Consider the following 24,000-nt stretch of genomic DNA (forward strand, 5'->3'; position numbering starts at 1 on the left):
GTAAAAAGAGGCACCATGCTTGGCTAAGCAACCAGCAGCCAGTCCATTTCTCAAAGGTTAATAGAGCTGCCTCATAATGCACACTAATCAGCAGCTAATGTGTTTGCTTTCTATTAATACCCACCCAGGTCAGCAGTGACGAACGGCTACCTTTCGTTCAGGAGGCGTGCCAAATCGCCATTTCTCCTTCTCTTGTTTTTGGCCTCGGTCCGTACGCCAAGAAGAGTGAGGCTGTTATGTTAAGTGGAATGAAGAGTTGTATTTTTTTTTTTTTATATACAGGCAGAGCAGCTATGAATTACTAATGAGCTGCGAATCCTCCAGAGAGCCCCAGTGACCTGTGGACAAATGGAGAGAGCAGGGCTTGTTTTCTTAAAGAGCTTTTGTTTGTAGGCATTAGCATTCTATCACTCCAGTCTAGGGGAAGGCGCAAACCTTATTTCTCTGATCATAACTAGCAGTAAAAAAAAAATCCAAGTGCCTTATTTTTTTTTTTACGTCTTCTTTAATACAGTATGTCATTGCTGATGTTTATAATGCATCGCGCTGCCTTACTAAGCGCTGGGACGCGCTCTCGTGCCGGGGTTATGTGAAGCACCGAACGCTTGATACAATGGCATACGACAGCGGAGGCTTAGTCAGTGGTGTTGGGTGTTTTCAGAGAGCTTCAGAGGATATGCGAAGGATTTCCCGCTCCAAACACAGGCATGCTTTGTCAGAGCTTGCTAGAGAAAAACGACACAGACAGAGCGCTATATGTTCAGATTTTCACTGCTATGCTTACAGAAAAAGAAAAAGGTCAGATGTCTGTGTTATTCGTACACACACACACACTTGAAAGAGACATGATGAGCCGCTGAGCTTGTTCTCTGTGCGAGTCTGCTCTTTTGCACACACAGTAAGGAGGGTAATTGCTGATTAAGCCACATGACTGAACGTTTTCCTGTTTTCATTTTCTCCATAAATCCAGCTGATTATTACAGAATCCATTATTTCTCCCATACGTTTATGAGCTAGGGTGTTAAAAAGCTGTTTTACGTGTAACATAGTGATATGACATTGATAAATATGATAAAAGAGCTGTTGGGTTTGTGCGAGATTGCAGGTTTCGGTACTAGTGGGAAGTGTGATGGCCGAGTTGTTGTCATTTTCCTTTAAGGTAAGTGAGAAAGCTTAAGTTTATTTATATGCGCAGTATAGGAAGAGTAGCCGGGATTTCAATTTCACTGTGTATAATTTTTATGTACGTGGCATAAAATTTCGAGTCTCGACGACTTCTTTGCAGAGAGAATGACACAATCCACACAGAAGACAATGAGACATTCAGTGAAAGACTGAACAGCGTCGGGGGGGGGAAATATAGAACATGATTTTCTGTTCATTTCCACACGGCTGGCTCGCAGATCACTCACGCGGCATCTGTTTCAGAGCCTCGTCACTCCTCTGCTCGGTCATTAATCATATTCATGCAGTGAGGTGTTTTGTATTCGCATTAATGGAAAAAGGTAATGATTGTCTAGTCCTGGTCTTTGGCTACTGCCTTAAATAATCACTCAGCACCAGTTAAAACAAAACTGATGGCTATATCCAGTTACACAGCTGTATTTATTTTTTTTTGTTATAAATGTTATTATTTTCATTCAAGCATTTCAAAGGATTGTAAGCATCACACCCATTCCAGATTTCGTACCTTTCTGTTATAATATCCTCCACTCCATCTAGGAAGGCTTTGCACTAGGGCTCGTTCAGCCACAAGAGCAGTAATGAGGTCAGGCGATGATGCTGACACTGGACACGGAGGACCCAGTCAGCGTTCCAGTTCCTTTCATAGGTGTTCTTTAATATTTCATTTATGCATCTGAGCAATTAAGGGTTAAGAGCCTTTGGTTGACCCAGGGTTTGAACTTAAAACCTTCCGTTCAGTAATCCAACACCTTAACCACTAAGCTGACCACCTTAACTACATCCCCCCTGACCATGTCTTCATGGTGCTCGCTTTGTGCACAGGGACGCTGTCATGCTGCAACAGGTTTCGGCTTCTTGGTTCCACTGAAGGGCAATCAACAAATGGCTGTGATGGACTGGTGTCTACAAACTTTTGGCCATTTGCATGCCTGCTATATACAGGAATATTGGTCAGAAAATAAGGTCCATATACATCAGTATATTTACTGTGAATAACTGTTATTTACTTTCACCTAATATATTATATATACAGAAAATATACAAAATATTTCTTTTGCTTTCATTTCTTTTGTCTATGTTAGAGAAATGATGCAGGTATCGCTAAATGCATGTATCTTTCTTGTATCACTGAATACATGTCGTAGCCTGTAATTAAAAAGAATTGACACGGGTTCAGAAGATTCACCAAAGGATCTCATAAAAAACTGTCAATTTTCTGAAGTTAGCTTTATCTTCCTTGGGATTAACTCTGTTAGCTCAGCGGTTAGCCTGTAAGTTTAATTAAGTAAGCAGGTTTTTCACCACTGAAGGCGATAATGTCCGTATTTAGCTGGCAGGTAGTTAAATTACAATATAACATTTAGATCTCACCAGGGCTTTTACATTTTACCTTTGCAGCGTTTAGCAGGAGCACTTTCGTAGAGCTTACAGAGCTTTGTAGTCAAGAACACAGCTTCATGCCGGTGCACGAGGTCAGGGACTAAGAGTAGCATCAGTAAAAAAAAAAAAATCCCTGTTGTTGAAATCCTGCTTCATACTCTGTGGAGTGTGAAAGGCAAACACAAGACAAGGATTTTAGGTAGATAAACAGTAGAACAAAGAGCTAATTCAACAAAGATTATAACGTTGATGTCTCTTCAACTTAACAAAGGCCAGATTTTAAACGCTATTTCTATTGTTCTGTGGCTCTACAGAGATCAGTCTGTTGCTGGTGCTTGCGTGTATTCTCGCCTCATGCCCAGTGTTCCCAGGATAGTCTCCACATCTGCTAATCCGCAACCCTGATGATGAATGAATGAATGAATTATTGAAGCTAATGATCTTACCGGCTGTATCTTTATACTTAAGGGGAGATTCAGTGTAGCCGTAGAGCAGGACTGCACGGTCAGTCACATCATATCAATACCAGTACACTTTGAGAATATTTTTGTCTCTAGAACACTTCATTATATGAATCTTGTTAATGATTATTGCTCGCAGATCGACCTTTCTGGTTTCGCAAGAACTAAAACTCTGTTTTGGAATACAGTACACATGTTGAAATATTACTCAATAACGCCTGCATTATTAGCTCACATTAGACTGTGGTCAACTGAAGGGTAGTTCAAAAGGTGTAAAATGTTGGACAATTATGCAACATCAATTTCATTCTGAATTACAGATCTAATAATGCAGTTATGATGGTCATTTTTAGAGCATGACTCAAGCTAATAGACAATATATGTCTGTTTATAAATGTTTATGTAGAGTATTAGATAACTTTGGCTGCCAAAAACAAAACCAGGAATGGGCTAGTCTAAAAGGGCTGAAAATGTATGTGTATAAATACATACATCTAGGTCATCATCTTTCTAGGTCGGTCGGTCGGTCTGTCTGTCTGTCTGTCTATCTATACCAATCAGCCATAACCTTATGACCACCTGCCGCCCATGACCCTGTCGCCGGCTCACCACTGTTCCTTCCTTGGACCACTTTTGATAGATACTGACCACTGCAGACCGGGAACACCCCACAAGAGCTGCAGTTTTGGAGATGCGCTGATCCAGTGGTCTAGCCAACACAATTTGGTCCTTGTCAAACTCGCTCAAATCCTTACGCTTGCCCATTTTTCCTGCTTCTAACACATCAACTTTGAGGACAAAATGTTTACTTTGTGCCTTATATATCCCACCCACTAACAGGTGCCATGATGAGGAGATAATTAGTGTTATTCACTTCACCTGTCACTGCTCATAATGTTATGGCTGATCAGTGTGTGTGTGTGTGTGTATATATATATATATATATATATATATATATATATATATATATATATATATATATATATATATATATATATATATAAAACCTTAGCTGAGTTATAACATTAGCCTCTGTTGGCTTGGAAAGGTGTCAGATTCAGTAGAATGCAGAAAAATGTGTATATGAAAAATTTTCCAGTTCTGACTCAGTGCAACATTTAAACAAATCCCTGTAGTCTCCTGCTCGGCTTTTGCAACCAAGAACCACGGATGATGTCAGAGTGATGCATCTTACACAGGTCTATATATAGTCAATAACCATTTTATAATTGTCTAATTTGGGATTAGCGAGTGATAGCAACATGAGTAGAAGGCACACTGGATGTGCTGAGTAGGTAAATTTAAGCCTAATGCATCAACAGCTGGCACTCCATTAGCAGAGCTAAATATCTTAAAAACGTCTGTGTGTGTGTGTGTGTGAGGGAGACTGTGTGTGTGTGTGTGTGTGTTTCATGGCAGTGAAACGATTGTGAGCTCTGGAGAAACAAAGATTTCAGCATGATTCCCTTGCATCAGACACATGGATGCAGAAGGAGCCACAGGCAGGGAGAGGCTAAGCAACTTCAGTTGCTTAAGAGCAAAATAAATAAATAAATCAGTGTTTTAATACAGCGATCTAATCCGCTGAGTTAATAACCTTTATCTCTGGTAATTGCAGGGGTCTAAAAGCTCTAATGCTGCGGAACAAATGTGTCTCATGGCCCACAGAGAGTTCAGTGTGTGTGTGTGTGTGTGCGTGTGGACAGAGTGTGTGGGAGAGAGTGGCCTTTTGTTTATAAAACAAGCACTTATGAAATCAGAACAGGCTGTGTGTTTAGACATGTACTCTGTGTATAATACGCTTGTCAAACAGTGTGTTGGCGTTTTTGTAGATACTAATGTTAATGTCCAGCGAACGCCGACGTGTTTAGTGACATGAATGTTGAAGCACACGTACCGTGCGGAGCAGAGCAGGCTGTCTTATGTAGAAATCTAAGGGATTGGTGGAGTGTGTGTGTGAGTCGCAGTAATTCAGTGCAACACACTCGCTTTGTGTTTTCATCACGATGCAGCCGGAGCAGCTCTGAAGCTCTCTGGATGCTAAACGTGAAAATGTCAATGTTATTGAACAGCCGCTGTGAGGCAAAGTCCTGATGTTTTTATTTCCAAGCACCCTGACTCTGGGGTAGATGTTTGAGGGAGGGGTGTGTGTGTTAAAGTGGAGGAGGAGGAGGAGGAGGAGGAGGAGGAGGGTAAGAAATGCTGTGTGTGTGTGTGTGTGTGTTTGGCTAGGGGGTCGGGCACGTGGATGTCTCTAGGGCCTTGATGCTTAGATTAATTTTTGCAGCATAAGTGGTTTGGCTAAATGTCATCGATTCAAGTGGCTGGTTGAAAGGTGCTGTCACTTAGATTGTACGACTTTTTCCTCTCCAAGCACGGTGAAAAATAAATGCTTTGTTAAACAAACCATCGGCGTGATTCCCCTGTGTCTTCCCTTCATTTATTTGTTTTTATTTATTTGTTGTTTCCCCATGTGATAGTACAGGCTGCTATGGCAGTGTGGCATTTTCTCATTTATTCCATTCCTTCATGTATTTGTTTTGTTAGGTCTTGTCCTTATTTTCCTTTCGCCATGAAGGGCTGGCCAACGTGATGTAAAAAAAAAAAAAAGACATCGTAGTAAGCTATTTTGAAATCATCGTGAGTGTGATTTTCATTTAGAAAATGAACCAAGATGTTGTTACTCATTAGGGGTCCAAGCGCCATCCCTAAACGGATGAAGAAAACATGTTCTTTAACAAAGATAAGCACAGAATCGTTGATGTAAGGAGATGATGTTATGTAAGAACGAACTAGTTTCGCAGATGTTCATTAAATGTAACTGTAGATGGTTATTGTTGTTTATTAATAAATGAATAAATGCAATCATGGGGAAAATTGCTGTGGGATAAGAGAGAGATGAAACTGCACTGTTATGAGACAATAACGCATATTAAAGTGGTAAGAATAGCTCACGCCACTCGGTCGTGGATTATTTTCCTCTTCCGGTGTTTCGTTCTCTTCCTTTCTTTGAACCAGGAGAATGCGTTCAAGCCCAGTCCTCTTTCATCATCTACCTCCTCTTCAGTATCGTGCAGTAAAAACCAAACCGCCGCTTTCCAGCCTCACACCCTGCATCCCTCCTGCACGATCCTCCGCCACCTCCGGCGAGTCAGGGGGTGATTATTTTTGACGCGACCTCACTTTTTAGCCAGTTAAAAAGTGTTGAGCTGAATCACGAGATGCAAATGACAGCAATAAATCCGGTAATGATACGGAGACGACGCCTCTCAAAGTGCTGGAGCTGGCTCGCTTAATGAGTTTAGTAATTGGCTTTCTGCCGAGCGTCTCTTGCTCTTTCTTTTTCCAATTGCATGCAAACAGATATTGTGCATGTGGCCCAGTTTCCTTTTAATATACACACCAGTGCATTTTCCTATCACGATAATTACCTTTTACTAACAGCATAATATGGTGTGTGTGTGTTTTAATCTACATACTGAGCTGTATGCGAAGGTTTGTACACAAACAAATGACATCTCGTACAGCATAAAAACACTTGCACAAATTAAATTGCGACCTGGCTAGCATTACACGTTCTCGCTACAAACACGTGAATGTCGATTTGACGTGACTTCATAAACTGGGAAGGAACTGGTCTTTGAGAAAGACTACCAGTTGACAAGTTGAAATTTCAAGTTGAGGGGTGTTTTCTGTACACAGGGAATTACAGGTTGCAACTGGAACACATGATTACTCTGTGACATTTCTCGCTCCCGTGTTTTTCCAACTATAAGGAAAATCTCGTTCAGTGAACACTAGACAGTGTTCTAGACAGCGCGTGCATATACTACATCCTGGTTATTAGTTATCCCAGATAAAAGAAGAGGCTGGATTATATGGTAAGCTGTAGACATCGTTTTACCGCCCGCCTGTTATTTTTGTTAACATGTCTTGTCTTATGAAGTTTGAAATGTTTATAAACCTCCGACCAACAAGATACACCAATCAGGCATAACATTATGACCCCCTGCCTAATATTGTGTTTGTCCCCCTTTTGCTGCCAAATCAGCCCTGATCCATCATGCACTGTGTATTCTAACACCTTTCTATCAGAACCAGCATTAACTTCTTCAGCAATTTGAGCAACAGTAGCTCGTCTGTTGGATTGGATCACATGGGCCAGCGTTCACTCCCCACGTGCATCAGTGAGCCTTGGCCACCAATGACCCTGTCGCCGGTTCACCACTGTTCCTTCTTTGGACCACTTTTGATAGATACTGACCACTGCAGATCCTTACGCTTGCCCATTTTTCCTGCTTCTAACACATTAACGTTGAGGACAAAATGTTCCCTTGCTGCCTAATATATCCCACCCACTAACAGGTGCCGTGATGAGGAGATCATCAGTGTTATTCACTTCACCTCTCAGTGCTCATAATGTTATGCCTGATCAGTGTATGTTACCGTTGTATATTCCTTAGCTGAGAGTTCGCTATAAGGGCATCATCATACAAAACAAACACTAAGAAATCAGTAAGGACATAAAATCCAGTTACAGGTAACAGTGTTTACTCTTAAAAACCAAGCTTCATGCTTCATCTCTAGCTAAAAGGCCTCGGTTTATAATCTCTCCAAACCTTAAGCAAGCACAAAGATATTTCCCCTTAATATTCTGCTTTGTCTACTGATAATACAACTGTATGCATAGTTACAGCCAGCTTGAAAATGCTTCCAGTACCAGACAGTATCAGTAACTGCACACTGCACAATACTGACGCTATAATGTTTTTTATTGAATTTTGCGTGACTTTGTGAACTGGAATGTTTTATTAATAGCCAAGAGAGTAGTCACGCCTCAGGCCTTCCCTGTATATCTGAAATACCACTTCTGCATGCAGGCTGTGCTCACACAGCTGTCCATTGAGTAAAACAAAGTCAGCTTTTGTGCCTCTGCTCGATATCTGTGGACGAGGTGAACGCCAGGTTCGATAGTGGCTATGAAGAAAAATGTACGCACAGAGATTTTTTTTTTTTTTATTTCTTTTATGCACACAAAGAACACAGACATTGAAAGATGTCAGTTTTGAAGTAGGCCATGTGTGTGTGTGTGGCAGTTTCTCACGCTGATGCCGCTGCTTCTCGGTTTGTTTTCTCCCTTTGCTGGAATGTACCTGCAGCCCAGGAAAACAATAAGGTCTTTGTGACTCCTGCTGTGCTCCGTCTACACACCACTCTCCAGCCAGATTAAAACTTTCCTCTCTATTGTTTTCGTCGTGCATAATTCTCCATAACTCGAAGCATCTCACTGTGAGCTCCCAGCTTCCTGGGCTGGAGCATCCTCCGACTACACAACATAAAACCTGGTGGACTCGCAGGAAATTAACATGTCGTCAGCACCGGCCCCGATCAGCATAATAATGGCAGCGCAGTTGGTTACTGCAGCCTAAGACGCAAGTGCTATTCAAACAAAAACACTCCTGAGGCCACTTAATTGCCCAACAATGGCCTTAATGTTTTGGCTTAAGCACTGGGTCTTAAAGCTGTTCAACCCATCTGGCCATCTCAAAGGTGTCTGTCGCCTCCATTTTCTTTAACCACCAGTGAACGTTCATATTCTGGAAGCAATTCTGCAAGCTGCTTAATTGCTTTCATCAATTTCAGTCAGTAAAAAAAAAAAAAAAAAATAGCACAGTGGAGAATACCATGCGATTCTTGTGTGTGGTTTGTGAGCCACTTAAACTCATACGACCCATTTGATAGTATCGGCGTGTGTTATCGCTTACAGTACGAGGTAAACAGTGAGTCACCAAGTGCACACTTTACATCACCCCCCTCCTGTTAAACCTTTACTCTCAAACTCGCTGTACAGATGTGTGTTCACGTCTTCAATTTACACTCCCTCACGTAGATGCACAATGCGCATATTGACAATTTTACACGTGACGAATCGGAAGGCAAGGCTGTCCGTTTCCCGTCGCTTTGTGAATACACGTGAAAGTGTTTTACTGGAGGAAGTAATAGGCATGATTATCGGGTAAACCACAAAAAAGGGGAATACATTTGCTAATTTAAGGGTGCCAATACTTTAGATCTAGCGCAGCCGTCATCAGCTTTATGATGAAAGACACTTTCCTTGGCTGAATTTCAATTTCTGTTCTTATTATGCATGTAAGTGTACTAGGGAGGGTGCACACTTCCATTATGTTATACTAAAGTAACCGTTTAGGACTAGTCCTGATTAGAAGAGCACAGATGAGCTTGGATAGTAATAAAATGCTGATTAAGGATTATTTTCCTAGAACTACACATCCCAAAATGTTTTGTTCCCCTTTATACCACAGCTCTGTTTACAAATTACATTTATTCATGAATGACACGTCGCACTGGAACACCCACATGAAACGACTTCCTGTTAGCACTTAAGAAGCTATAAACAGCTGTTCCCTCATTAGCCTTCCTTATTTTTTGTTTCTCTTGAAGTTGCAGCTTGTCTCATTGCCCAGAAAGTCCAAAGCTCAAAGTCCTCCATGTTTAGTGGAAAACTCGCCGACTTTTACTTGAGACTCCTTCCTTAAGATGTTAAACGTCTCCGTCACTAACAGGACGATATAATCTTTCTTAACTGCCTCGAGATTATGTCGGTCGTCTGCCAAACACTTCCCTGTGAACGAGCTGTTACTAAAGAAATGATCGAGTGCGTTTACCTGATTTTAGTGTCGGTGTTGAGCTTTTATAGAAAATGAATCAACACCTTCGCAGACTTCAGCAGCGCCGAATAAAATGATACTGATGCCTCTTAAATCTTACTGCTAGAGATTTGTGAGACTCCAGTTAGAGACGGGTTTTAATTAGGACAATTAGGAGGGTGTTTGCTTTCATCCAATCAAGAGCCTCCGCTATGTTAAGCCCCGCCCACATGGTCATGCGGTACCTGGGTGGGAAATGCACCCAAATTCAGTACTTGGCTACAACCAAGCTAGTGAGTAGTACTGCAGGATCGTGGGTAATTTGCTGAGGCAGATAGCATTATGTGAGGTGGGGTTGTGCTGTGCTTCTTCCCAGCGTCCATGAGGTGGCAGAGTGAGAGATGCATGCTGTTGAACACATGGCAGTCCCTTGCTTTTATGTCATGAGTCTGGACAACAGCATTGTTAGCACCAACCTTCTGAACTTTTCAGAAATCTGATGAACGTGTGTGTACTTAATAGACGTGTACTGTTTATTTATTATTAGTTGTGGTGTTTGTTTTTCCCCAATTTAATGTACAAATGTTCCCAGTGTTGTGTGTAGATACTTACCATGCTGAAATATTTTTTCAGCCCTGGTTGTTCGATATAGAACAGACTCACGCCCACTGTCTGTGTTTTTTTTTGGGTTTTTTTTCCTCTCATTGAAATAATTACGCTGCAGTTTTTTGCCTAGAGACTGTCCAAACGAGTGCACTGAATATAGAGAGTAAAGTAGCACCTGAGGAAGTGTGTGTGTGTGTGTGTGTCTATATTGAGGGAGTGAAAAGGAAAGAGGGAGGGAGGGGTAGGTTCCCTAATGGGCCATTTACAGCTGGCAAACAAAGAGAAAATTCAAGGCTCTCCGCACAGCGGCTTTTGCAGCTTCTCCCTAACCGTGGCGTGCTTGTGTGTGAATTTGGGCAAGCAGCGCTGTTTATTTTTAAGAACTAACCGCTCATTTAGGGGCTGCGTACGAGCTTGTGTGCGAGGGCTGAAAAACAGGCGAGACGACAGGCTGTGCGCGCGACAGCGAGCTCTCGTCTGTGTTGTTACACGCAACACAGACAGACAGACAGGCCTCCCATTCACATGCTATGATCTAAGTTGTTTGCCAGGTGACAGCCACACATCTGGAAGGCCTTGTGCTTACGCGGCTTTTTCCTAACGCAGTGGTTTTAGTGTTCAGCTGCCACACGGGAGATGAATCCTCCCGAGGTCATATGCAGTAAATAAAGCCGGCGGCACAAGTGTCGCAGGGTTCGGGTTTTCCCGGACCGACCGAGCGGCAAAGCAAACAAGCGGGCCGCGACAGTGCCGTGCCTCAGGGTGAGATCTTGACGAGAACCGAGCATTCCTTTGTTGTGCCCTTTTCCCTACTCTGTGTTTATGATGTTAAATAGCAGGTTGGTCAGGCAGTTATCTCCCAAATGACTGTTTGAAATAGGAGAGCTGTAATGTTTGGGTTAGTGCTTGTCTAAGAACATGGCTTATTTTGGAGACGTGGTAATGAGGCCGTGTAAGACAACGCCTCTCTGTTTGAGCCGAAACAGACCTTGGCTTAACAATATGTTTAATTCTGACAAGAGCGAAGCCAGGTCTTTTATACATCGCTGTGTAAGAGGACGGAGCTCGTTCTGTTTATTTTAAGAGCTTTCTGGATGTTTGTGTGGCACTTCCAGGTGTTTTCTCGCACGTCTGGTCAGAGGCTGTGAGACATTTCTCTTAGCTCTGTGGTTTGTCTCGCCCTCAACCTCAGTGCTTGCAGAAAGAGCCTCCTGCGTGAAGGGCCTCAATGCTAAAATGGCAGTGGGTAAATTGAAGTCAAGCTTTTGTGGAGAGAAACTGTCAGCAGATGTGTGTGTGTGTGCAGAAGGAAAAGTAAATGTGAATAGAAGTTGCTTGTGTCTCTTGAAGGGAAACCTGAGTGTTCGTTCCTGACAGCAGCATCAGAGTGTGAATATGAGCCCTGGCAAAGAAAAGCGAGCAAGCAATGAAGAACAACGGCACTGTGATCATCACACGCGCACACACACACACACACACACACACACACCAGACTGGACTCCCATTGTTTAGTCTTGCCTCGAAACTGCAGTCCACAGCAGACATTTTTTCCTTAAGGCTACGCAGAACGTCGCTTGTTTATGCAACGAAACACCTTTTCCACATCCAGGCTTTAAGCCATTGTTTTATTTCGTCATGCTGTCTTTAGCGCCATATTGTAAATCTCTTAAACAGGAAGGACTGCTGTGAATCTTTCCATTTCTCTCTCTCTCTCTCTGTCAGAAAGGGGAATCTGTCTCCATTCTCCACTTGTCTGCAGATCCCTGCTGAATGTATTAAATGAAGTTACTAGATGGGAGTGCTTAAGGGGCCAAGCCCTCTGAGGCTTGCCAAGGCGCTCACAAGCTTGGCTCACTCATCCATGTCACCTCTGGTTTTTTTTTTTGGTTTTTTTTTTCCTACTTCTTCCCTTTTTCTCCTTCTCTCTTGTTTCAGCTACTGGCACACTTATTTGTATTTCAGTGTTAACTTTCTGCATAATCGCGAGGTTTAATTTTCCAATGAGACAAATCTGAAGAGGAGCTTAAAGACCGAACAGTTTTCTTTTTCCCCTTTTAGTGTTGCTGCCCAGCCTTTGTTTTACAGGAGAAGAAATGTTCAGAGAAGAAAATCGACGCATCCCCACCCCGTCCGCGCTCATCCCAGTTCCCTTTTTAGAAGCTTGATATCTACCATCTGCCGACCAAACACCTCATCTGTTAAGAGTTATTCCTCCAGTCGGACATCGATTGTGTCTTTTAAGATACCCTAGAAAGAGGCCCAGAGTATGACAGCAGTGATGAGCAGAGAGGACCAGTAGCGATATTGTGATAGGGTGTTGAATACACAGCCACACTGAATAGACTCAGTCATTTTCCCAGATACATGCTTAGGCCTGTAGAATGTGGAGCGCTTTGCTTGTAACTGCACTGGTTGTCTCCTTCTATTATCGGTTAATGGTGCCCAAGATGACAGGCGCTCGTGATGAACAGAGGAGCTGTGAAATCCTGGAGGTGGAGTTCTCGTCCACTTGATAATGGGATCTCTGCCGTGCTGGAGGCTGCGTAAAGAGCCATATGAGTGCAGGAAATGCCAAGCACTCACTCTTAAAACAATCCAGACTTAGAACCAACTAAAGTGTTGCATGTGTGTGTTTTTTTTTTTTTGGTCCCTTTATGCTTGTGCTGTTAAGATTTCTAACAAGCCATTTTAATGTCTTACTCTTCCTCCGTGTTCTGAGGCACGTCACCGTGTCCATGTTCTTGGATTCGATTTCCATTAAACATGCCAGTGCTCTAGGTATTTAAATGTTTTCATTCCTTCCCTTACTCGGGTCCACGCCTTTTTTTTTTTTTTCCTCCCCTTTCCAACAGCACCAGTAATTGACCGGCTGCAGCCACGTCAAGTCATCTTCACCCCCAAACCCCTAAGCAAACCCAACAACCCCAACCCCTCCACCCCCCACACTAGAAGCTAATCCTGTATTGGCAGCCCGAGAGCGACGATTGGTATCTCCTTTGAAAAGTGCATTCTCTAAATAGCTTCCTCTTGCTCAGTGAATTCTGCATCAGCGAGTGACTCGGGTTTCCTGTCGAGCTCATTCTATACTGTCAGGGCCAGGCTGGTAAGGAGAAATAAATAAGGATGCACTTGAGTAAATGTAATAAATATGCTTGAATGTGTAGCCCAAACGCTCACTGGGAGGGAGGAGGCAGCCTGCTGTGTGTGTGTGTGTGTGTGTGTGAGAGAGAGAGAGAGAGAGAGAAAGAGAGAGCACTCAAATACACACATGCCCACATGTGAGTAAGACTGTGTGTGTGTGTGAGGGCTGAGCTGAGAATTGTCAGGAGAACAGGAGTCACAATGTCTCTGGCTTCCCTGGAGCTGGAGAGCGTTTGCCAGCACTGGGATCACAAGGGACACCTCCTCCTTTTGAAAACCTGACAAGCTACATGCTTTGCAGCACAATAAAGGCCTCTACACTACACCAAACCTGATTCCTATTGATCTTGGCTGCCTCTTTAAATATGTGCTGTATGCTGGTCGGCGAAGAGGAGGGCCGTCTTCGTCCTGCAAAACAGCCTTTGTTTCCAGATGATTACATTTCGAGCAGACGAGGCAAAGCAGATACAGTTAAAAAACGTTTATTGTTGAACAGTTGAATCCGTAGGAATACAGCGAGCAGAACAGCTCTGATGTGCCAAATTAAAGAAGGCGAAGGATCTTGAGATGTGACGTGAAAATAATGAACGTTTCATACGGATAGTGTGCGCACCACGTAAAACGACAGGGTGAAAATGGTCAGATGTTATTCAGATATCATAGTAGTGTCATTTGTTTTTACTAGAGTGAACAGGTTTAATGAGATGGGATGGGAAATATAAAATGTATTACTAATGCATAGTTTGATGTGTAAAAGCTTAACTGGTGTGTGTTTTTATTAGGAACATCTGTTCACTTGCAGTTATCTAATCAGCCAATCATAAAATGCATAACAATGATTCAGATACAGCTTCAGTTAATGTTCTTATCAAACATCAGAATCTGCAAAATAAAAAGATGTGATCTCGGTGACTTTGACCGTTACATTGTTGATTGCTGTTGGTGCCAGATGGGCTGCTTTGAGCATTTTAGAAACTCCTGTGATTTTCACACACAACAGTCTCGAGAAGCTACAGTTTATACAGAGTGATGCATAAAACAAAAAAATCCCTGAGTGAGCAACAGTTCTGTCGGTGGACGCCCTTTTTTGATAAGAGAGGTCAGAGGATTGATTTGAGCTTCCAGCAAGGATATAGTACCTCAAATACAAGCAGGGTGAGCTGAAAAGCAACCCAAAGCTTTGAATGTTGAGGTAAATGTGCTGGGCTTTAACAGCAGAAGACCACATCAGGTTCCAGTCCTGTAATCCTTTCAGCCAAAGACAATCATGGACACAGACTCACCCAAACTGGACAGTTGAGGAATAGAAAAAGACTGTGTGTGTGTGTTTCTCCACTAATCTGTTTAGGTAACAAGATGAAGTATAAACTCTTTTGTATGTGAAATTCCCTGGAGATCAGCAGTACTGAAATACTCAATGCTCAGGGTTAAAGTCAATGTGCATGTGTGTAGTTACTTAGTACTGTGTAATATTTTAATGCTGCGCTCAGCTTGCCTTGTAATCTGTCATTTGCAGGCTGGAATGATGTCATTTTCACCTCAGCAAATTCAATCTAATGTGTGTGGGGAGAAAACAACACATGATAACCTCCATGTGTGTCTTTTGTTAGCAACAAGCTAGCCAGCTGACCGCGATGAGCGATGTCTAGTTACCTCTTTTAACAGCGGGCAGTATAGTCAGCGTTAGAGTTCACAAGAGGATATATTTGTATGTTGACCGATTGTAAGCAAATATTTGTATATACAGTAGAACTCATTTATACGTGCTAGAGAACTGCGACTTTGTTTAATTGTGCACCATGTTGGTTTGACATCACTTTGTACACGCGGTTAAGGAGTATTTTTTTTTTAACTGGTTTTAGACGCAGCGTAAGGTCACATGGTCCACCATCAGATTTTTATGTAAAGGATTCTTCATATATTCATAGTGTAGCTCTTGAAAGAGATTCTTTTTAGTAAGAAACTTCCTTTCTGGATGATTTCTTTAAAGCCTTTTTTTATTGTGCATAATATAGTTACTTATTACTATGTAATAATGTTAGGTCACATGCTCTACATCATTGTCATATCAGATTTGGTTAAGTTGGCCTCCCTAGAGGTTTCTTTTGTTAGTCTCTCTGGGGGGAAAAAAACCCCAAAAAGCTTTTTTTTTTCTTTTTCTTTTTTTTTTTTTCCTGTTTTGTAGAACTCTCCAACAGAGGGGTTTCCTTTCACAAAGAAAGCTAGAACCAACCACATTAATCAAGCTAAGAGCCCTTGAGGAACCCTTTTTAAGTGTACCTAACCTTTAGATTTAAATGCTACCCAGAAGCCATGCCGAAGTGAATACGCATATGCATGTGGAATTTGCAGCCTTTGTTTGCCATCACCATTTACAACAGGATCATAAAGGCGCGCCGTTCATCAGCTATTACACACGAGACAAATCAATGCGCAGAATGCATTCCTCACTTACATTATTTCATCACCCGCATGCTTTAAATGCCGTTTGGTGTGTGTGTGTGTGTGTGTGGACGTGCCCGGTGTTGCAGAACGTTAATGCTCATTTACTGCAGTTCATTGTGGCAGCACTTGATCTCGCTTATTTATTTATTTATTTTTTTACCGGCGCATCAATCAGGACGTTTTTGTGCGCGCGCTAATTAGGATCCAGTCCGTGTTTTAGTGTCGCGTATGTATATGCGTGCGCGCGTGTGCGTGCATGTGAATGTGTGTGTGCGGTGTGGGGGAGGGAGTGAGGGTGGTGTAATTCTCCTTCATAGTGTCTGTATAAAGAAAGACTAGTAGGTCAGCCATGTGGATGCGTCTGGTGAACAGCTGAAAGAGAGGGAGAGAGAGAGAGAGAGAGAGAGCTATGTGTGTGCGTGCATATGAAAGAGAGCGAGAGAGAGTGTGTGCTCGTGTGTGTGCGTGCGTGCGTGCGCGCGCGTGTGTGTGTGAAAAAAGGAAGCGGAGTGTGTAAGCGGCGAACTCGGTGATTTCCTCGCCTCGAACTACCGCGCCGTTTCTCAAACATTTCGGAGTTTATCACGGGGTGAAACGGAAGACGAGGAAGGAGCTCCGACGTGTGTTTGTGTGCGAGTGTGTGTGTGTGTGTATGCGCGCGCGCGTTGGTGTGTGTTTTTGTTCACCAGAGGCGAGTGTTTGAGGGAAACGAGTTCGCTCTTTTGTTGAGCGCGTGAGCCTGTTTCCCATCCGCATGTAGGATAAAGTGGCTGCGCGAGACCGCTCAGCTCCGCGCGCTTGGATTCGGGCCCGGCCCGAGGAGTTTGGGCTTCCTTCTTTCGATAGGGGGAGAGGGAAAAAAAAACACAACAACGGGGATTATTTACAGTCCGAAGTGGTTTGAAGCTGTCCATCGGAACTTGGAGACCACCAGACTGGCGGGGTGAGTACTTCTAATACAGTGTGTAAAAAGAGGAGGGGGGGTGAGTGGGAGGGAAGGTGAAGGGGGGGGGGTACCGAGGGAATGTTAGCAATACGGGCTGCTAACTTCAAAGCACGAGCTCCAGTCAACTTTTATTTCTGAATGAAAAGCAAAACAAGCTTTTTAGTAAAATGTTTCTCAGTATTGGGTTCTTTTGTTTAGCTCTAAGAAAATCTCCTTTAGGGAAATCTTTTGTAAACAGATACATTTTGAAGGGAAAGACAAACCAAGCCGTAAGAGTTAACCTTTCAGCTTTGTAATGGTCATGAGTCAGGATTTGTGTTCTGTGAAAGGGTTTTAGTTTTTCAATTAGAGAAAGTTCCTGTGAAGGAGATCCATCTAAAAGAACCCACACATGTTTAGTAGAAACGTTCACGATCTCATTTCGAGAAACCTTTGTCCAAAACAACAAAAACAAACAAAAAAAAAAACCCAACCTTTTTAATGGTTTCCACAGAAAGCCAAAACGTCCCTGCTTTTACTGTTCTGCATTTAACCTTTTAACCTTTGTAAGCATGGCTTCTTCTTTTGTCCGCTGGTCAAAATGTGTTTGAACAATTGTGTTTGAACCATTTAGAAAAAGGTGCGATGCCTTTTCTACGTGTCCCTCGCTCGGGATAGTTTTGTTTTGGGTTCTTTGTGTATCTTTCTGAAACACATTCCACTTGGAACCCTTGTATTGTAATGAAACTTTCCTTATCCAAACACAAACCTTCCCATAACCGGACAAGCTTTATATATATATATATATTTTTTTTTATTGTTTTAACGGTATTGTACTTGGAACCTTTGTTTTTAAGGGCCTCGGTAGATTTTACGGTACATTATTTACTAAAACTTCTTTGCAGTTACTGAGTAGTACATGTAGTAGTTTAAGGTCACCATCATTGTCAGATTGAGTGTATATGGGTTTGCATTTCTTTGGAAGTATGTGTGTGTGTGTTTTTCTTCTTTCCAGCTTTCTAAAGAGATTCCACTTGGAACCTTTTTCTAAGAAAAGACGACGACTTGGAAGTTTTTACATTTACGGAATACTTAGGATTCCCGAAATAAAAACAAGAAGAAACAAACAACCAAAAACGTATGCATGATGCAGTGCATGACACTAGTTACTAATACGTGGCAGTTTATAAATCACATGTTCCGTCGTCGTTTTAATCAGATTTATCAACCCCCGAAGATATCAGATGACTACTAATAAGCAAAACCACAAAACTCCTACTCATTCCAACTGGCATGTCTCTGATGAGCATTCATGACTCTCCCTTATGCGTCCTCCCCCATGCACTGCCTTCCAGAGATTTGAAGTGATGAGTTAGAGCCATTTGTTTACTGCAAAACCCGAGAGGCTTTTGATGGACTCGCTTGACCAGTTGGAGGCTGCCGAGGACAGCCGAGTCAGCTTCACTTCCCCTGAGCTGAATAAACCGTGTGAACCCTGGCCTGCGATGGCCTGTGTGTGATTAGTCAAGCCTATGGCAGCGTGGGTGTTGTATAAAAAAAAAAAAAGAAAAGAAAAATGGCAAGAGGATGGGGGGTGGTTTAGAAGGCTAATCTTAAACAGTATTTGTTTCACAGTTGGGCTTATCTGATATCAGTCTACAAGTCCCATGTGTGAAGGGGAAGTGTCTTGTTTTCTTTTTTCCTTCAGTAATCACTGTTTTATCAGCCATACTTGGTTTGCATGTCATCTAGTCTCTCCTTTCTTTTACACATGCTGTGTGCCATGAAATACATTTTTTCCCCCCTTTCGTAGTCTAATCATAAGGTCTCACACTGATGTCATTCTGAAAGAAAGGAACGTTCTTCAGGCTATGTCACCACAGCGGACCTTAAAAAAGAAAAGAAAAGGTTTTAAAAGAAGATAAACGATGTTCGTCTTCTGTCTCTTGAGCCTGTTTTGGAAGATTGGAGGATTTCACGATAAAGCAAGCCTTAGAAGGTTCTCCTGAGCGAGATTCTCGACTGTGAATAAAATCTAGAGAAATTACGCAAGCCAACCAAGATAAATCACTGCAGTTTTAGATCGAAATCTAAGACATGGAGCTTGTTTTACTCTCGCATGTTCTTCCTAATAATTCACGTGAGAGAGTTTTCTCTCTCTCTCTCTCTTTTTTTTTAGAACACTATTCAGCTAACAACGTAAGTGCCGTTGATAACATGCTCTAAAGCCGCCTTCTACCTTTGACCTGGATCCGTATTTTATCGCGTACGAGGTTTGAATAAGAGTTGCAAAGACAACATATTTTTCCGGCATCTGATAACAGTTGTGTTGGTTGTTTCTGTATAGATCCAAGACCTGATGGTAGTCGCTCACTTTCAGCGATATGCCGAACGCTTCGGTTCGAGTTCCTACAGAGAACATTGTCAAAGCATGAGTCAGAGTGATGACTGAAAGATAAGAGCTTTGGAGGAGGGAATTTGCCTTTCTGTAAACATCTGGACGGAGAAAAAGAGCTTCCTAAACTATATTCTTCATTGTTACTGGATCGTCAAGGGTACATGGTTTGTTGGGTTTTATTTTGGAAAGCGTCTGTAAAGAAAAACAAAAACAAAGTACAGGAGTTGAGTATAATGCTGCATTCACATAACGGTGTAAAAAAGGTGCCAAAGGATGAAGTGACAAGGAGAAGTTTGTTTTCAGGGAGGGTAAAGTCATCATAACAACGCTATGTGGAATATTTCACCCTAATCCTGCAGCTTATAGAGTGTAGAGAGTTTGCAAACTCGGTTAGTCTTGCCTTTGAGGGTAGCCCGAGGTAAAAAAAAAAAAAAAAAAAAAAAAAAGAGTCAGATCTGGAGAACACTCTCCCACAGAGGAACTGAAAGCCAGAGCAAGGCACAGCATGTTTTCATTGTCTTGTATTACTCTAAAAGAAACCCCGTAAGCATCACTCGAGTATTCCGAGGACTTGAACGGTCATTGTTTTGAAGTCCCGCACGTCCACACTGAGCGCTGCTACCACAATACATTACAATACAATGCAGAAAGCACTAAAACATCTGGCAGAGTAAAAGAAAGCAGGGGTTCTAACCGTGCTACTGATGATAAGGTGGTTTTATGGGGCGGGAGTGTTTTAGATCAAGTGTAGGACATGAGTAAATATCTGAAGGGTACTTTTTTCTTGTGACTTTCATAATGACAAAGCTAATGTTTTCAGGGCTTTTTTTTTTCTTCTTTCTAGCTTGAATATGAAACCGGATTCGCTTGCCACTCTGTTGTTTGGGTTTATTTTTTTTTATCTTCCTCCTTTCGCTTTTTTTTTTTTTAGTGAGAAACCACTATGAATTTCTGTCTCACTGCGTTTAAGGATTTCCCCAGAGGTCAACTAGCAGTTTACTCGCACTGAATAATTGAATTAGCGAGTCGCCGTGTTTCCGAAGGCAGCGCTCGGTCGTGCTAATGTCGGGTTTGTTTACGTCTAACGGCGAGGCGCGGGGAGAACGGTGTGACTCCAAAGCGGTGTAGAGATCTTTAGCTAATCAGGGTGGTACCGCGTGGCTTTGTTTTCAGAGTGTGGGTGTCTGATTGAACGCGTCGTCCCTGTCTCTGAAGGCGATTGGAGATAGCCTAGTAAATGTTTAATGCTTAGATGTACATTAACAGCTGGCATCTGTTTCACAACAGCTGCCAATAAGAATATCGTGTGTGCTTCTTGAAAGTGCGAACATGCAGACACGTTATTAAGCGGAAATTGATCTGAACGGTTCTCGTAATTGGAACGGAGAATGGCGATCAGTGAACACTCAGTCGCGGTATGACTAAGAGACGACGTGAGCGGCTTGTCTGAATATCGAAGGGTTTTTGCGCTTAGCTCTAAAGGTCAAGTTTCCATTGAATGAAATGCATCCAGAACATACTATACACAGGCATCAAGCAAACGTTCGGATCAAATGGCGGCGTGCCGCAAACAGGCTTTCCTTTACAAACCGGAGGCAGCTGAGTGTTTGACAGGGCTCAGGGAGGCGTGTTATTTAATCTGCTGGCGTGATGGAAGCGACTCTATCCGTCTGCCCGCCTGTAGTGGCAGCGTTTCTCCCAGAGAGCCAATGGCACAGCGCAGCCTGTTAATGCTATGCTTAATGAATTTCCAGAAAGGCCAGGGGTAATTAATGTCACGTTGGAGCCTCCTCGCTCCGCTGTTGTCACTCGGATTTTGTCTGCTTTGACGCCATCAAACCAGGAATTCAGAGCGGATTTTCAGCTGCTGGGAATAAATGGTCGGGGGGTTGCTTTCATGGTTTATTTACCGTACGCTTGGTCGGTGTGCAAAAATCGACACGCTCTATTAAAGGTTAGCCTGCCTTGTAAAGCACAGAGCACCTAAATGAGGGCTTAATTGTGTCCCTGTATGGAGAATGTGCTTTGTTTACAAGAATGTAAGCTCCTTCTTAGCACCTCGGCTGTGACAATAGATACAGTAACTACAGACGCTTGCTCATCGCCTGGGAGACGGGCCACGGGTCAGACCGCAAACACGAAAGACTAAAGAGACGTGTGAATTCCAGCCGTGTGGAGACGGATCAAATTCGATCTCGGATTATGACTCCAGAATCGGCGCCGATCGATCCAGACTGAGATTTTTTTTAAAGCGAAACACTGCATTTCTCTCTGTGTGGAGTGTACATCTCTGTAGCTCCTTGATGAGGAACAGTTGAGCTAATTGAAGCTGATATTTTTAATAAGGCCTGAAGCAGCTTGGGTATTTTTTTCTTCTTCCTTTCTTTCCCCCCACAAGTTGTAACGGTAAAGGGGAAAGGAAGGGGGAATCGAGACGTGTTTATTCAGCACACTGAAGGCAATAAAGAGGAGCTGAGCTGTCACAGACACTGCCTTCTCCCCTCAGATGCTAATACCATTAAAGGAAAGTGTGAACAAATCAGTAGCCGAGCGCCCGGGACGAGCAGATTTTACGTCTGGGCTATTTAGTTTTTTAATTTGTACTCGCCTGGTGGGCAAGTACCTTCAACCACAAGATAAAATCTTGCTTTCAGCTTGTCAGAATTTCATCAGAAGCTCGTCATTTTTGACCTTTTGTTTGTTCAAAGCCAACCGTGATGAGTGATATATATTTACCTCCTCATATTTAGCTCATGTCTACGTACAGCACTTCCTCATATTTCCTTCAGCCAACTGTGTAGATTGCCCAGTCTTGTGTGTCTAGGTAATACGGGGGTTTTCTTTAGTTTGATTTCGTAAAACTGCGAGTCAAAACAAAAGTTTTCAATGTTTAACATGCTTCCCGGGGCAGTGACACACCTTATGTGCTGTCTTCATTACACAAACCTAGACAACATTCCATGCAATGTAATGACACACTGGACTGCGGGAGGCTACATGATTATATACTTCATTTCTGTCTGTATTTACACTCATAACTAGCTAACAAACACAGCTCAAGCACACTAGAGCTTTTACTTGCCTGCTACGCTAAGCTGATAAATTACTGGAATTGTCCAGTTGATTTTTTTTTTAAAGCTATCTGACCATTTTTGATGTCCCCTCTATCCACAGGCTGAAGTAAAGACATCCTCTGCTCTCACTTGCTTATATCTCAAGCTGTGCAAACGTTCAGTTCACATTAACGGCTCATAATCCCGTCCTTTATTTTTGTATATTTTTACAGTCCTGTCTGTTTCCCGACAGCCGAGCACATCCCGGATGCTTCCTTTTTTCGATTTTTTTTTTTAGATGAAAGCACCTGGAAAGCATTTTTCTGTTTTTACAGTAAAAAATAGATGACAGGTCTTGAAAGTTTGTGAGGCGCCCCGTTGAAACGCTTGTAGCTCAGAATCCTGTTTTAGTGAGTAAACATTTAATGTAAGTGCACAACGGCTTTATTTATGCATTAAATCTGCTGTTAGTGCTGAATTATACATCAGGCTGTAAATAATGCAGGAGCGATTCCTCAATGATTACTGGCATGCTGTGAATAGTGCGTTTGCTAATCATTTGCTCATTGATCTTCGCCGTGCGCTATCGCTAACTAGTTCCGGGGACCCTTTTTCTTTTTTCCCCCTGGCAGATGCCGAGGTTATTGTTGTTTCTCGAGGTCATACGGCGGGACTGCAGAACCTATTTTATTTGATTATTTTTTTGTCAGCGTGGAATGAGCTGGCAATTATACTAGAGGTAAGTTTTTTTTTTTTTTTTTTTTTTTTTTCCCTCGTCCTTTGGTGAGAAGTGAGACGACGACTGCAATTAGATCAGCTTCTGCAATTGGAACAGCTTGATCCTCTCAGAGGTCACCCACATAATTATCGTCACACGGCATTAACTAGTTTTGCTTTTCACTCTCGCAGTTAGCGACCTCGGTTTTAACCCGTACATCTGAGCAGAAATCCTAAGGCCTCCTGGCACCTCGGGTTTGATCTACTTCATTTGTCATTTCATACATAGGAATAATTAGAGCGGCGGCGCGCTACGCCCCGGGGACCGCTAAAGCTTACGACCTTTCTGCTCCTGTAGAGATGAGGCTCGAGACGAAGCAGCCTGGAGAGGAAGTTGTTATTAAGAAAATAATGGCTTTGACAAGTTCAGGATTAAATTGTAAACAAGCGATGTGATGGATCAGTACTCGGTGAGGTAATTGATTTTAGTGTCTTTGCCAAGCTGCAGTAGCTGGCTTTAATTAACGAGATTGAGGTTAATACCACTTTGATTCTCCGGGCCTTTAGTGATTGTTGTGCTTTTGTTCATCGAGACCTGAATTTAACCTCCAGTGTCTGCGTGGAGATTTTCTTTAGCTTGACCTATACTTTACATCTGCATGGTAACAGCATCCCTCTGTAAAAGAGATGCAATGAAATGTCAGCATCTGTATCTGCTACAGATCCGGATATACTCCAATCATTCGGATCTGGATTTAACACCCAAGGTGTGCATGGACCATCTTTTTTTTTTTCCCTCCACTGCTTTCTTGCCTTCTTTCTTACTCGCACTTGAATGCCAGCACTGTTCTGTATGATTTCTGACACCACATCACTCGAATGAAGCGTAAAAAGATTATTTCATTGCTCCTCACCCAGTTATTTTTTGTCTGCACCTGCCTGCACTATTATTGGTCTGTAATTGGTCCTATTTCCTAAGGTGTCATCCTGTTGACAGCCTAATTAAAACCATCTTGATCCG

At 42.6% G+C, this 24,000-nt stretch overlaps 1 protein-coding gene across 3 annotated transcripts in view; it reads left to right on the forward strand.

The window, feature by feature from the left end:
* Window positions 1–24,000, forward strand: part of rerea (arginine-glutamic acid dipeptide (RE) repeats a) — a 160,116-nt gene that overhangs the window by 45,123 nt on the left and 90,993 nt on the right. The window contains exon 1 of one of the 3 annotated variants that reach the window (XM_058409150.1): window positions 16,263–16,829. The exons of 1 other annotated variant lie outside the window; for it this stretch is intronic. The gene's annotated coding sequence lies outside the window, so the exon portion shown is untranslated. Of the gene's footprint in view, window positions 1–16,262; window positions 16,830–24,000 lie in introns of those variants that run through there. One more of the 3 variants, XM_058409148.1, reaches the window with a different exon arrangement.

This window comes from Hemibagrus wyckioides, linkage group LG15 (assembly GCF_019097595.1).
Source record: "Hemibagrus wyckioides isolate EC202008001 linkage group LG15, SWU_Hwy_1.0, whole genome shotgun sequence".
Taxonomy (NCBI): Eukaryota; Metazoa; Chordata; class Actinopteri; order Siluriformes; family Bagridae; genus Hemibagrus; species Hemibagrus wyckioides.